We start from the raw sequence: 16,889 nt of genomic DNA, 5'->3' as shown, positions 1-16,889 counted from the left end.
GATGCGGGGCTTGATCCCAGGACCCTGGGATCCTGACCTGATCTGAAAGCAGAGGCTTTAACCCACTGAGCTACCCAGGTGCCCCTGAAAAACTATTCTCCAGAGATAAGTTAGAAAAAGAGACTAACTTTTCTTAAAAGTCATGGAGTACTATCTTAAAATTTTATTAAGCAACCAATTACACAAAATCAAAATGTTTAAATGCTCTAATGAAATAAAGAATTAGAGAATAATGCAATATCAATAGATACCTTTATTATTCTGAAAATACATAGGTTTCAACATTATTAAAGAGTCAGAGGATTATCCAAATTCTTTACTAACTTTCAGTTAATATTTTTTATTTTTTATTTTCAGCATTATTTTTGCACCACACCCAGCGCTCCATGCAATCCGTGCCCTCTATAATACCCACCACCTGGTACCCCAACCTCCCACCCCCCGCCCCTTCAAAACCCTCATATTGTTTTTCAGAGTCAGTTCATTTTTAAGTAAGAAATATATTCATATTATTAGAAATTTTAAAGTACAGAAGATTCTACAGTAATAAGTCACTCCTCCCCTGTCCTCCACCCAGCCATTTCTCTGAATAAAGATTTCAAAATACTTTTTTCATATGTATGAGCTTTAGAGGAGATATTTACCAATAGCTTTTCTATTCAGCTAGGAGGAGACTTTTCTTTCAATAACTGACTTAGAGTAGATGACTGAGGCATTAAATAAGATCACAGAAATAAGATGAAATGTGTTAAGATCTCACAGACTCACTTTAGGGACCACAACTTCCTAGTTCTTAGTAGAAAACAGTGTTCTGACTGGCATTATTTACTTTGTTGAATGGTTAGGACCAAATTGGAAGGAATACCCTGATAAATTGCTTGAAGGGGTAAAGTAAGACCATCCTCTCCAAAACTACCCAGCCTCCACCACCACCACCAACCACAAGTAAAGGAGAGCAGATGAACTCAACTTTAGGACTTCCTGCTTATTAATTTCAGGGTGTGACTTTGGAGCCAAAGCAGAACTACCTAGGATAATTTAAAAAGGAGCTACTCAAGAGTTCTCTTTTTACATTTCTTTTCCCCCTTAATGTTCAGCTCCTCCCCTAAATAAATGTTGAATATATAAAGCTTGAAGCTATTATTATACTATATGTTAACTAAATTGACTTTAAATAAAAAATTTAATATGAATACGTATGTACTGTCAGCCTGCTCAAAGTCCCCAGAGTCCAGCCTTTGGTAGATAGCAGAAAGAACAGGATCTAACTTATCCTATTTACCGCTACAGAAAATTCTAGTAATGGGGCACCTGGGTGGTTCATTCAGTTAAACGCCTGCCTTCGGCTCAGGTCATAATCCCAGGATCCTGGGATTGAGCCCAATGTCGGGCTCCCTGCTCAGTAAGAACCCACTTCTCCCTCTGTCTCCCATTCTCCCTGCTTGTGTGCTTGCTCACTCTCTCTGTGTGTCAAATAAATAAATAAAACCTTTTAAAAAAAGAAAAAGAAAATGTTTGGTGTTTTGTTCCATCAGTTTATAAGTATAGGTACATATACCAGGCATTTACTACCCTTGTACATGAATGTTGTTGACATAGTAACACAACACAAAAAGACAAAAATTTTAAATAAAACACAAAAAGATAAAAGCCCTTAAAATATACCTATATATGTTAGTAATCACCCAGAACTTAAAGCCAGTATTTTTTCAACAAAAAAAGAGTTTGTGGGGGTTTGGAAGTAATAGTGGTACATCTTACATGGAAGAAATCAGCAGATACTATTTTTCTTCCTGACATCACTGGGAGAAAATAAATTAATGTGTCGTTTTAAAAAGCAATATAACAAAAAGAAAAAGATATATAACCTCCATTCTGAACTCATAAACACACACACTCAAACACAATTTGTGCAATATAATAAGAGAGGAAGATACAGCACAAGATATTAAGAAAACCTTTTAAAACATCATTAAGTAAGATCATAGAAATAGAATGAAATGTTAATGTATTAAACTGTACTTATTAAAGTCAAAGCCCAACAAAACTATAAATATACAAAAAAAAATAGGAGAATTTTTATATTTTACTGGAATACAAAAAGCTTTTCTAAGCATGACATGAAACTCGGGCAAAACAAAGTGAAATAACCTTATGATATTTTAAAATTTTTTTGTAGCAAAGACAAATGCTGAATTACAAAAAGTAGATATAACTGTTTATTAATATTCTCTGCATACGAGGAGCCCTTAAAAATGATAAAATAAGCCAGCAGAAAAACAGAAACTATAATATAAATACTGACTTAACAGAAAAGATACACAGAGCTAATAAAGATATGAGAAGATGCTCAAGAACAGAAATGCAAACTAAAATAATAACGTAGCTTTTTGTCAATCAGGATGTCAAAAATTTAAAAGACTGATAATATAAAACATTATCAAAAATAAGACACCCTCATATCCAATTAGTGGAATATAAATTACCGCCATCTTGTTGAAAAGTAAATTGACAGTTTCTATCAATTTTTAAACATGTATGTACCTTAATTTAAAAATCTATTCCAGAAAATCTATCCTACAAAAGTACTTATAAAAGTAGATGAGATTAGGGGCGCCTGGGTAGCTCAGTTGGTTAAGCATCTACCTTCAGCTCAGGTCATGATCCCAAAGTCCTGGGATCAAGCCCCACGTCAGGCTCCTTGCTTAGTAGGGAGTGTGCTTCTCCTTCTGCCCCAAACCTCTACTTATGTGCACTCTCCCTTTCTCTCTCTCTCAAATAAATAACTAATTTTTTTAAAGTAGATGAGATTAAATGTAGAAGAGTGTTCAATGCTGGTAAAGTCAACTAAGAAATCAACTACATACGCTATAAACTTCTGCAATGTGGTTAAGTCAAGACTGCATCTATAATGGAATAAAGTAGATTTCCATATAATGACATGAAGGATCTCTGCACTATGCTATTGAGTAAAAACATTTCATAACATTATCTAAAGTCTTATCCCAAAGTCTAATGGGATGGTGGGGAGTATATACACTTGTAAATGCCCAGAAAGAGAACTGGACAGATTTAAAAAAATAATGTTAACAGTAGTTACCCCTAGGAAATGAGTTTCAAAAGAGGGGAAATTAGTAGGGTATCAGCAAGGGACCTTTATTTTTTGTTCTCCACGATATTTTTAAATTTTTTAACGATGAAATTGTTAAATAATAATCTATTTTCTAAAGACTTTATTCATTTGAGAGACAGAGACAGCAGAAGCAGAGAGTGAGGGACAAGCAGACCCTCTGCTGAACTGGGAGCGTGACAGGACACCAGGCTCAATCCCAGGACCTGGAGATTATGCCCTGAGTGGAAGGCAGATGCTTAACCGCTTAACCATCTGAGCCACCAAGGCTCCCCTTCCCATAATCTTTTTAGTTTTTTTTTCCAAAAGAAGAAAAACTTAGATTGGGTCATGAAATAATAAATAATCATATGGTATTCATAAAGCTCAGGCTTAAAACAACTCTGAAAAGAGTTGGACAAAACTTCTATTAGGCAAACTCAAATATAAAGAAAGTATGATAACAATATCAATCAAGGTAAAATTAAGATAAAACCATGAAGATTTACCAAAGGGACATTTTGAACCAATAAAAAATGTAATCATGAGAGGCTGTGGATGCTGAGAAACAAACTGAGGGTTTTGGAAGGGAAGGGGTGGGGGGTGGGTAAGCCTGGTGGTGGGTATTATGGAGGGCAAGTATTGCATGGAGCGCTGGGTGTGGTGCATAAACAAAGAATTTTGGAACACTGGAGAAAAAATGAAATAAATAAATATCAAGTTTTAAATTAAAAAATGTAACACAACTAAAACGTAATAGTCGACAAACTCTGCCACAAACATAGATTCAGCATCCTTAGTGCAAAAAATGTTATACATCGGGAAATGAAAACAGAAAGCTACTAGGAGACTTTTACATTCCTTTCTCTAAATCTTGAACACACCGAGAACAAATAAGAATGTGAAAGATCTGGAAATACAATTATCAAACACTATACGTTATAAGTGAGAATACACTCTTCGAATGCAGTTGGAATATTTATGCAAGATTGAAGAGAGAGTCAACTTATTAAACATGGAGGTTTCATTCTTAGAAATGACCAAAGATATTAAACCAAGCACCAAATCTGACATGAACACCTGACAGCTTTTACAGCCATCAAAGCATGCCCAATTTCCAAAGCAGAGTCATTTTCATAGTCAGAAAATCTTTTTGCCATCTCTTTCTTACATTTTGGGAAAGGGAAAAAGCCATATTTTGTTGGTTATGATTTTCAAACCAGACAATCATGCACTTTCTGATATAGTCATTGGTTCAGAGAAAAATCTCATAACTTTGGTAACCCATACATTTTTAAGTAATCAAGCATTCCAATAAACTGAGTCACCACTGTCAGAATTTTTTCCCACCAGAGAAACACTCAGCCTATGAATGACAGCAAAAGCCTCTAAATGTCAATGCTGTGCTATTCTCAATCAAGCTGACAGAACACTTCTAAACTGACTTCTGAAGAAAAGGGTACCAGTTTATCTTCGTCTTTTTCACTTAATTTTTTTAAACAAAATACATTGAACATGGCTAAAAATCAAATACTGCTAACAGTGTTTAGGATGAAACAACTCCATGACCATGACCCATTTCTATCTACACTGCCAGTCCAGCAGTCTGGAAGCAATATAAATGATAAATCCCACCCTATTTTAAATTAGTATACTATTTCTTTTTCTTTCTTTCTTTCTTTTGGTGGGGGAGCATGGGGACAGGTAGTTTCCAGTCTTTTTTTTTTTTTAATTGAAGTATATATATTCATAAGATATTAGTTACAGGTGTACACCATAATGATCCAACAATTACATATATTACAAATCATCCAGATAAGTGTAGCATCTGTCATCATACAAAGTTACAATATTACTGATCATATTCCCTACACTGTAGTTTTCATCTCCATGACTTACTTTATGCTATTTCTTGATTTATCTGTTCTAGACAGCATCAACTCATGCCTTTTATGATAGGTAAGAATTCAGTTGTTTTTTTATTTTATTTTATTTATTTATTTATTTGACAGAGAGAGACACAGTGAGAGTGGGAACACAAGCAGTGGGAGCGGGAGAGGGAGAAGCAGGCTTCCTGCTGAGCAGGTAGTCCAATGTGGGCCTTGATCCCAGGACCCTGGGATCATGAACTGAGCCGAAGTCCGCCACCTAAAGACTGAGTCACCTAGGCGCCCAGAATTCAGCTCTCTAACAGGAACCCAAATACCTCTCCTTCGTCTTCTCAAATATTGCTTCACATTTACACAACTAATACTGGGATACTGTCCCATCAGTACATTACACATCATTATTCCTTAAGCAAGTAAGGAACTAGGTGGAAGAAAAAACAAAAACGGGATGCTGACAAGTGGAAATTAAAGTATCAACTTTATTTTCAACAAGGCATTTAACATGACTAAAGCAGACAGCAAAATGGGCTTCCTAATATTGCACCCCCAAAATCAAACTTACCTGCCTAATCACAGGTTGCTCTGGACAACCACAGGCCTCCCCCCACAGAAGCAGAGCCTGCCCTGCTAATTCTACTGCATGGCTCAGAGAGCAGACCAGAATGTGCCCTCTCTGCAGGCAGGTAGATCTGAAAAGAGAAGACAGAAGGGGCTGAGGCACCCATGCCCAGTGTCTTCTCCCAAACTCATTAATTACACCAATGAGTGAAAGAGGGTGTGAAAAAGGAACATACTGAGGCTGAGAGCATTATTTGTTTTCTTCCAACTTTACTGAGATATAATTGATGTATAATATTGTGTGACTTTAAGCTATATAACACAGTGATTTTTAAAAACTTGTATTCTGAGAAATGAGTGCCACAGTACGACTGGTTAATAACCTGCATCCCTCCATATAATTACCATTTCTTTTTAGTAGTGAGAACAGTTAAGACATATTAGTACTTTCAAGCACATAGTACAGTATTATTAACTATGATCAAAATGCTGAATATTAGATTCCAAGAATTTATTCATCTTTAAACTGAGAATTTATATCCTTTGACTAACATCTTCCCATTTCCACCACCTTCCTACCTTGAATCCCTGGAAATCACCATTCTACTTTCAGTTTCTATTAGTTCAGCTTTTTAGATTCCACACATAAGTTCAGACAGTATTTGTCTTTCTCCATCTGACTTTTTTCACTTAGCCTAACACCCTCAAGATACACCTATGTTATCACAAGTGGCAGAATTTCCTTCTTTCTCATGACTGAATAATATTCCAATCTGTGTGTGTGTATGTATGTATATATGTGTATATACACGTGTGTGTGTGTGTGTGTGGTATATACCACATCATCTTTACCCATTCATCAGCTGATGGCCACTTGGGTTATCCTGGCTATTGTAAATAATGCTACAATTATTATAGGAGTTTGCTTATTTGTTTATTATAGGAGTACAGATATCTCCTCAAGATCCTGTTTTCATTTCCCCTGGATATTCTCCCAGAAGTGGGATTGCTGGATCATATGGTAGATCTATTTTCCATTTTTTGAGGAAATTCCATACTATTTTCTACAGCAGCTGTACCAGTTTCCATTCCCACCAATGATGCACAAGAGTTCCATTTTTCCATGTCCTCATGAACAGCTCTCTCTTGACATGTGATGAGAGCTATATAACAAGGATGAGGTGATACCTCATTGTGATTTTGACACCCATTTCCCTAATGATTAGTGATGCTAAACATTTCTTCATGTACCTGTTGGCCATTTGTTGTCTTTATAAAAACGTCTGTTCAGGTCCTTTGCACATTTTTAAAAAATTGGATTGCTTTTTTGCTATTGAGTTATATGAATTCCTTATGTATTTTGGATATTAACTTCTTATCAGATAAATGATTTGCAAATATTTTCTCCCATCCCAAAGGTTGCCTTTTCACTTTTTTTACTATTTCTATTACTATACAGAGGCTTTTTAAATTTTATATAGTCCCATTTAATTATCTTTGCTTTTTTTGCTTACGCTTTTGATGTCATACAAAAAAAAAAAAATCAAAGACCAACGTCAAGGAGCTTTCTTTCACATGTTCTTCTAGGAGCTCTACAGTTTCCGGTCTATACTTCATGTTGAGTTATTTCTGTGAGTGGTATAAGATAGGGGTCTAATATTACTGAATACTCAATAGCATATGAATATCCAGTTTCCCAGTACCACTAACTGAAAAGATTATCCTTTCCTCATTGAGTAGTCTTGTTGAATAGCCTTGTCAAATACTAGTTGATCATATATGCAGGGTTCTTTCTTGGCTCTTGATTCAATTCCATTGATCTGTGTGTCTCTTTTTATGCCAGCACTATACTTCTTTGATTACTATAGCTTTGTAACATAGTTTAAAATCAGGAATTGCATGCTTCAAGCTTTGGTCTTCTCAGGACTGCTTTGGCTATTTGGGGTCCTTATGGGTCCATTCAACTTTTAAGATTGTTCTATTTTTATGAAATATACCATTGGATTGCATTGAATAGATGGCTTTGGATAATATGGACATTTTAACAATACTAATTCTTTCCATCCATGAACATAGGATATCTTGCCATTTATTTGTTTGTCTTTCAATTTTTTTCATCACAGTCTTATGGTTTTCAGTCAACATATCTTTCATCTCCTTTCTTAAATTTGTTCATAAGCACTTTTTTGGGAAGCTATTGTGAATGGGATGGTTTCCTTTATTTCTTTTTAAGTTAGTTCACTGTTAGTGTATACATATGCAACTGATTTCTGTATGTTGACCTTGTATCCTACAACTTACCAAAATTCACAGATTAGTTTTAACAGTTTTTTTGGAAGTCTATAGAACTTTTTATTTAAAAGATACCATATCATATCAAACAAAAACAATGTCACTTTTTCTATTCAGACTTGGATGACTTTTATCACTTTTTCTTGCCTAGATGCTCTGAGTAGGACTTTCAGTACTATGTTGAATAAGAGTAGTAAGAGCGGACATCCTTGTATCATTTCTGATCCTAGGTGAAAAGCTGTCAACCTTTTACCACTGCAAATGATGTAAACTATAGGTTTATCTTATATGGCCTTTATTATGAGGAGGTACATGCCTCCTATATCCATTTTGTTGAAAGTTGTTTTTTTTTTTAATTCATTTATTTGTCAGAGTGAGCACAGGCAGACAGTGGCAGGCAGAGGCAGAATGGAGAAGCAGGCTCCTGCTGAGCAAGTCCCCTGATGTGGGACTCGATCCCAGGATGCTGGGATCATGACCTGAGCCGAAGGCAGCGGCTTAACCAACTGAGCCACCCAGGCGTCCCGAAAGTTTTTTAATGAAAAAAGTATGCTGTATTTTGTCAAATGCCTTTTCTGCATATGAGAGGAGCATAATTTTATATTTCATTTTATTAATATGGTATATCATACTTATTTATTTGCTTATATTGAACCACCCTTGCATTCCAGGGATAAATACCACTTGATCATGGTGTACAATCTTTTTAATGTGTTGAATTCAGTTTGTGAGTATTTTGTTGACAATTTATGCATCTATATTCATCCAAAATATTGGACTGTAATTTTCCTTTTTTGCAGTGTCTTTATTGGGCATCAAGGTAATGCTGACCTTGTAAAATGAGTTCAAGAGTGTTCTCTTCAATCTTTTGAAGAGATTAAAAAGGACTGGCATTAATTCTTCTTTAAATGTTTGGTAGCACTCACTAGTTAAACAATCCGGCTCTGGGCTTTTCTATGTTGAAAGATTGTTGATTGCTGATTCAATCTCCTTTCATGTTATTGGCCTATTCAGATTTTCTATTTCATCATGATTTAGTCCTGCTAGGCTGTATGTCTAGAAATTTATGTTTTCTCTAGGTTATCCAATTTATTAGCATATAACTGTCCACAGTAGTCTCTTAAGAACCTTTGTTCTATGGTATCAGTTGTAATGTCTCCTCTATCTTTTATTTTTTGTCTTCTTTTTTCTTTTCTTTTCCTTTTTTTAAAGATTTTATTTATTTATTTGACAGACAGCGATCACATGCAGGCAGAGAAGCAGGCAGAGAGAGAGGAGGAAGCAGGCTCCCCGATGAGCAGAGCGCCCGATGCGGGACCCGATCCCAGGACCCTGGATCATGACCTGAGCCGAAGGCAGAGGCTTTAACCCACTGAGCCACCCAGGGACCTGAGTCTTCTTTTTTCTTAGCCTAACTAAAGATTTGTCCATTTTGTTTATATTTTCAAGAAATCAGCTCTTATTTCTTTTATCTTTTCTATTATTTTTCTGTCTCTACTTCATTTATCTTTATTATTATCATGATCTTTGTTATTTTCTTCCTTTTACTAAATCTGGGCTTAATTTACTCATTTTCTATTTCCTCGAGGTATGAAGTTATGTTGTTTGACATCTTTCATTTTTCTTAATGTAGGTGTTTATTGCTATGAACTTTCACATCAGAAATGCTTTTGCTGTATCCCATAAGTTTTAGTTTGTAGTCTTTACATTATGTTTCTTTCAAAATACTACTGATATACCACTGGTTGTTCAGGAACGTGATGTTTAATTTCTACGTATTTATGAACTTTTAAGTTTTTCTCTTGTTGATGATTCCCACTTTCACACCAGTGTGGTCAGAAAAGATACTTGGTATGATTTCAATCTTCCTAAATGGTACATAGGACTCTCAGATCACATCCCTTTAATGTCCTCCAAGAGTAATGTGCCACTCTCCCAGCTTCTTATCCCCTCCTTTCAGTCATGCAGGTCAAAAGTCCACACTCTGGATGAGGTGAGAGTGAACAGGTCTTGCACAGCTGAGAAAGCCAGGTGCTCACTCACTCAACCACTCTCACTTCCCCTCGTGGGAGAAACCGCAGGCTAAAAAGATTTATCTGGCCCCTAAGCTGTGCCATCTTGAGAGGGGTGATGCAGGTAAAGCCAAACTGCTCCTCTTACCCACTCTAATGTCTAAACTCATGTATTTTGCTCCAACACTGTGCTGGAACTTCTCTGCTGGAAACCTGCAAAGGTTCTCTCATCTGTGGGTGATTGTCTAAGACTGTGTTTTTAGGGACTTACAGACTGCAGCCCAGAAGGGTTAGAGCCAGAAAGAGGCCACCGAAGGGTCCACAGCCAGCACCAAGGTCCTTATAACCTAACTATCTAACACACAGTAGACAAAGCTCCTCCCTGGTCCCTTGATATATGATGCTAGATCCCACGGCTCCCACAAAGGCACTTTTGTCGATGAATGGATACCAAATTGTTATTATTGAGGTGGGGTTGGAGGGGTGCAGACACAAATGAGGAACCTCTTACTCAGTCATGTTGCTGAAGCCACTGAAAACCTGAATGTTGAAGTTCCTCCACAAGGACACAGTGAAGTAGGGACTAAGTATTCCTTGCCAACAATTAAAACAAAACATTGTTGATTTCAAAGCTGAGTATTAAGAGTGTATTTTCTCTCTTATATAGCTTTTGTTTTTGCTATAGCAAACACTTGCCTTTCTTCTTACACAATCAGCCTCTGTCATATCAATATTCAAACCCCCACCAAAAATTTTTTTTAAAAAGGCTATTATGTCATTTCATCTTTTGAGTTTCCTCTTTCTCTAGAGACCTTCCTTTAGGGATCCCTTGCTCCAAATGAACTGATTATTCTCCAGCCTGGAGAATAATCACAGCTATTATCTTGGAATTTCTCTTTGACATTCTTCTGTATCCTAGATAACAATTCTTTCTCTTTTCAGGTTACTTCCTCATTTGCTGGAAAAGTACATTAAATGATTTCTTAAGAAAAGAAAAGACCAATTTTCTGAGCCTTTGAATGTCTGAATTGTTTTTATTGTGCCCATCTCACTTGACTGATACTTTGGCAGAATTCTAGGTTGAGACTCTTTCAGAAATATAAAAGCATGGCTCCCCTGTATTCCAGAATGCAGTTTTCAATCGCATTCCTTTATTTGTGACCTTTTTATTCTTTTGTTTGCTTTGGGGTTTTGTTTTGTTTTGTTTTTATTTGTTTGTTTTATCTCTGGAAGCTATCAGGATTTTTCTTTAACAAGTGCTCTGTAATTTCACAATTGTCCATTTTCTCTATTTTCTTTCTCCAAAGGTTTAAATTAGTTAGATTTTAAAATCTTTAATTGATCCTGTCAGGCTTTTATCTTTCTCTCATTTTTCTGTCTCAGTCGTTCTGCTCAGCTTCTTCCAAGAATTTCCAATTTTCTGTAACAATCCATCCATAGTGCAGTTATATGTGCAAGAAGAGGAACAGGATACTAGCATTAGGATAGGGAGAAAGGCATCTCACAGAGGACAGCCAACTATGTATCAGAAGTTCTACTGTCTCACTTCCAACCTGGAGGAATAGGCAACTACTTGCTGTTGCTCTGATGACCACAGAGGAAGAGTGGGCAGAGAGGACAACCAGCTAGCCTTTCCATGATGAGACTAAAAGTAATTCTATATTCAGTTTCACGCTTCACCCCACTCTCAGCTACAACCAGTTTTTCCAAATCTGAGCTGAAAACCTATGTGTTTAGGGTTCTGCCAGCGTAAGAGAGTCTTCTTGTTCACATCCCATCAGTTTGCACTATAAACTGTAGATTCCACTACGGTCTACTATCTTCTATCCTCTTTCAGTTTTTCAAAACGTGTTAAAATCTTTATCTACTGTTGAAATCTCATACATTCCATACTTCAAGACTTATTCCCTATTTATTCCTTTCTATTTTGAGAGGGTGTAGCAAATAAAGAAGATAAATGAATATTACAATCCACCACATTTTACAGAATTTTTTTTCCCAATAAATATTTTTACTTGGAACTTCATTAATTTATAATAATTATGATGCTTATCACCTGTACAGAACAGACAGAGTGTCAGATCTGTGGTCAAAAATTATTCTGAGTGTTTCTGTGAGGGTGCTTTTTTTGGTCAGTTTAACATTTAAATTAATAGACTGAGTAAAGTAGATTGCTTTCCTAACATGCAGGGGCCTCATCCCATCAGATGATGGACAGACTAGAACAAAAAGCCTGACCTGTCCCTGAGTAAGAATTACTCCTGCCTGCCTGTCTTCAACCTCAGGCTGATTCTGTCTTCCTCCTAACATGAACTAAAATATTGGCTCTTCATAGTCATTGAGACTGCTGGCTTCCAGACTAGAACTATCATCAGCTTTCCTGGTTATTATATATAATAACACATATATATATAATTCCTATTGGTTCTGTTTCTCAGGAGAACCTTGACTAATGCAGATACCTAACCTGAACTAAAAATATTGGCTCTTCATAGTCATTGAGACTGCTGGCTTCCAGACTAGAACTATCACCAGCTTTCCTGGTTATTATATATAATAACACATATATATAATTCCTATTGGTTCTGTTTCTCAGGAGAACCCTGACTAATGCAGATACCAAGACTGGTTCTAGAAGAATAATTTTTAAAGATGAGTTTTCTGTATTGGTCCCTGGGTTTCTGGAATTGGCTCTTACCTGACTACATTTAAAGATGTTAATGACTTCATTTGCAAGAGAAGAGTACTGAGAGTCCATAGCATGATCTGGCAGGAAGACATGCAAAATATCACTACTTGTTATTCCTAATCAACTTATAAGAATCAAGGACCTGGGTAATTGTGCATATGGTATTTTCAAACACTTCCGTCAAACTAACAAATATGAGATCAATGGCTACTCCTAATGTCACTGGACAAAGTAGAGGATAAAAAGAATAAGCTCAGAAACTTGAACTCTCAGCTCAAATACAACAAAAATAACCTAAAGGAAACCTTAATCTTTTGTAGCCACAGGGCTGAGAACTCTGAAAATCAAACCCAGAATTTCATCCTTCAACTGGTGAGATTACAACACAAATTGGACCTCCCAACTTTGCAGGGTATCTACTACTAAAGTGAGGGCACTAGGGGGACAGAATGTGATCCTGAAAGTTGGAATGAGATGTGTGGCAAGACCTCAATATCTGTGTAAGAAGAAAAGTTCTAGGTCAAATGAACAGAAGTCTAACCTGAATCAGGGAGCCCCTAAATACTCATAAGTCCTTCTTGCCAGTGGAAGCAATCTCCCTACTGTCAACAGAAAAGGCCCCTTCACTCTCAAGAAGAGGGATTAGCACAGCATTGCCTGAGGAAATTGTAATGGTCTCCTATGAGGAAGCTGTCCGGCAAGACAATGCTGATTCTCCACAGAAATCATCTCCACCAGCCCTCTTCTCTGTTAGACCTATCCACTAGACTCAAATCTCAGCAGGCCCCTAAAAGTGTGACCTATAAGGAGGAAAAGAACTACTTGAATCTTCTAATTTATCATGACAGAACATGTGTCAGAATGGATATTAAGGGTGTGGAATAATGGTGGAAGGATCATAAAGTGGGATCAGGCCAAATTTATCAAGGCACTTAGAAAGGAGAGATTCTGCATTCAATGCTGCAGGATAGGGATTTAGAAAGAGCTTTAACAGTTTGTTGGTTAATCAACTAAAATATGGACCAGAAGTTAGCCCATGCTGAGCATGTTGGAAATGCTAGACCTGTCTTGGTTAAAGGCAGGAGAAACAATTCAAAGACTTAGGGAAGGTTGTAATGTTAAGAATGGGTTTGCCATTTCAGACCCATTCACTCACTCTGGAGGGGTCCAGCAGACACACCTTTCACCATAACTGTGAGAAATAAATTGTGAGGGGAGTCCCTGCAGTCCTAAATTGTTGTATCATCACTCTTATCTTAGGCCACTTTACATTAGGAACAGCAGTCACTGAATTGGCACACAAATATCATGGGAGTTAACTGAATGCCAGGGGTAGGGCAAGTGCAAAGGCACTCAACTGCAAAGGCAAGGTTGATATGATCACCATAATAAAGAGCAAAGTCAAAGAAGCAATCAGAAAAGTCTGATTTGCACAAACCTAAGGCATTGATAAGTTGATCATGGTGCTCCTAGAAATAAAAAAGAGAGGAAGTGTACCAATAAATTTTTACTACATCTGTATAAGCAGAAAAGTTCGAGGTCAAATGAACAAAACAGTGTAATAGGCCCTCAATCAGCCAAACTTGAGCCTCATTACACACCCAGAACCCCCTACATGAACGGGAGGACTGGTCCTCTTTAGGTAGACGCTTGATTCACAGCCCAAAATGTATACTCTTACTCTTTCTCCAATCCTTCCCCAACAGGATCTATGGCCATATACCAGGGTAACCGGGCATTGTGCAAAACGAAAATCATCAGACCTCTCAGGAACTACTGGACACTGGCTCTGAACCAACACTGAATCCAGAAGACCCAAAACATCAGGTGGCCTACCAGTCAAAGTAGGGAGCTATGGAGGTCAGCTATCAATGGAGCTTCAGCTCAGGTCCTCCTCACTCACAGGAGGCCCACTGCATCCCAAACCCATCCTGGGCTTATTTCCCCAGTTCCAAAATGCACTACTGGAACACACACAATCAGCAACTAGCAGAATCCCCATGCTGGCTCCCTGACCCATGGAGTCAGGGCCATTATGGCAGGAAAGGCCAACTGGAAGTCACTAGAACTGCTACTACCTAGGAAAACAGTAAACCAAAAGGAATAAATATCACAATCCAGGAACCACTGCAAAGTCAATACCACCATTAAGGACTGGAAAGGTAATCCAGGTCAACTAAGCTATCTGGCCTGTGCAGAAGACAGACTGATCTTGGAGAACGAGAGTGGATTATCAGAAGCTCAAGCAGCTGGGGAGGTAAGTGCTGCTCTAGCTACTGTGGTTCTATTGCTTGAGCACCTTCACGGATCTCCTGGCACCTGGGACGCAGCTGCTGACCTGGTAGGTACTGTTCTCTCCACCCCAGCTGCTAACCATCACCAGATGCACTTTGCTTTCAGCTGGCGGGGCCAGCAACACACCTCCAAGGTCCTCTCTCAGGGGTACAGCAACTCTCCAGCCCTACACCATAAGTTAGTTTGGGGGGATCTTGATCGACTTTTTCTTATCTTACAGAAGAAAGATAATTCCACCCATTCTATGGATGCCATTACCCTGACTAAACCTAGTGAGCAAGAAGTAGCAATGCTGAGGCACCTGGGTGGCTCAGTGGGTTAAAGCCTCTGCCTTCGGCTCAGGTCATGATCTCAGGGTCCTGGGATCGAGCCCCGCATCGGGCTCTCTGCTCAGCAAGGAGCCTGCTTCCCCCCGCCCTGCCTGCCTCTCTGCCTACTTGTGATCTCTGTCCGTTAAATAAAAAATAAGTAAAATCTTAAAAAAAAAAAAAAGTGAAGGATAAGATGTGACATCAGGCCCCACTGGCAATTAAAAAGAGGTAAGACAATTAGTGGGCCTTTGACTTTGGAGGCGATACAGTCCTGATATGGGCGTGTTACTCAAGTCCACTTACCATGTGACCTGAAAAGCTGCTAATGGAGTATGGACTAGAGCAAGAGAAGATTCTGCAACAGGTCTAGGAGGCCACACAAACTGCTCTGCCAAATGGGCCCTTGCTCCAAAACATTCGGTGATGCTTCAGCTATCAGTGGCAATAGGAATGCTCTCTGGACCCTCTGGCAGTTCCTCAGAGGTGAACAGCACTATGTTAGTACTTAGGATTTGGGAGGAAAATCCTTCCATCCTCACCAGATAACTACTCTCTTTTTTAGATACAGCTCGTGGCCTGCTATGGAGGCCTTTCTAGACTGAACACTTAACCATAAGCTACCAAGTTACCACAGGACCTAACTGTCCATGAACTATCCAGTCATGTCCAGGACATGAACTGGGTGTTTACCTGACCCACCATGCCTTAAAGTCTAGCAGACACAGTAATATTCCATCATCAAATTAAAGTGGCAGATACATGGTAAGCTTGAGCAGATCCTGAAGGTAATAGTAAGTCACACAAAGAAATGGCTTAAGCACCCACAGTCTACCTTCGTGCTTAACTATCTTCTCTGTCCCAGACTTTAGACCAGAACTACACCATTAGCTCTTCTGAGTGTCCAGCTTGCCTACTGAAGATATTGGATCCTAGGACTTGTTAATCTCCATAATCGTGTAAGCCAATTCCATATAAAAAAATTCCTACACAGGGTGCCTGGGTGGCTCAGTGGGTTAAGCCTCTGCCTTCTGCTCAGGTCATGATCTCAGAGTTCTGAGATCGAGGCCCGCATTGGGCTCTCTGCTCAGCAGGGAGCCTGCTTTCCCCTCTCTCTCTGCCTACCTCTCTCCCTACTTGTGATCTGTGTGTCAAATAAATAAATAATTTTTTTAATTTCCTATAAAAAATCCTACACACACAGAGACACACACACACACACACAAACACACACACACACACACATATACACAAACATACACACATCCTATTAGTTCTGCTTCTCTGGAGAGAACCCTAATACACTGACCAATTATTTCTCACTTATGCTTAGACCAAAACTAAACAAATACCTAAAATAAACCGAAATGTGCAAATGTTTAGGAAATGCTTCAAAGCCTTTACCACACTGAGCAGAATGCACAACACAACAGCTAAAAGGTATTTGGGCATGAAAAAGGAATGAGTAGTATCCTACTTCTCTTAAAATTTAAGTCTATTCTAGTGGCTCTCTTTATGAACTCAATGTTTGTACTGTCTCAAAATTCAGATGCTGCATGATGGTATTTGGAGATGAAGACTTCTGGAGATAACTAAGTTTAGATGAGGGTGGAACCTGGTCTGACAGGATTAGTGCCTTCCTGAGACGCCAGAGAGTTTGTGCTCTCTTTCTTTCTGGTCCTCCACATGCACACAGAAAAGGGGTCATGTGAGCACACAGTAAGATGATAACCACCT

At 38.2% G+C, this 16,889-nt stretch overlaps 1 protein-coding gene across 1 annotated transcript in view; it reads right to left on the bottom strand.

Moving 5' to 3' along the window:
* Window positions 1-16,889, bottom strand: part of ADAM9 (ADAM metallopeptidase domain 9) — a 148,159-nt gene that overhangs the window by 21,429 nt on the left and 109,841 nt on the right. The gene's annotated exons all lie outside the window — the stretch shown is intronic.

This window comes from Mustela nigripes, chromosome 18 (genome assembly GCF_022355385.1).
Source record: "Mustela nigripes isolate SB6536 chromosome 18, MUSNIG.SB6536, whole genome shotgun sequence".
Lineage (NCBI taxonomy): Eukaryota > Metazoa > Chordata > Mammalia > Carnivora > Mustelidae > Mustela > Mustela nigripes.
The sequence above is the reverse complement of the archived record's forward strand: the minus strand, read 5'-3'. Positions and strand labels throughout refer to the sequence as shown.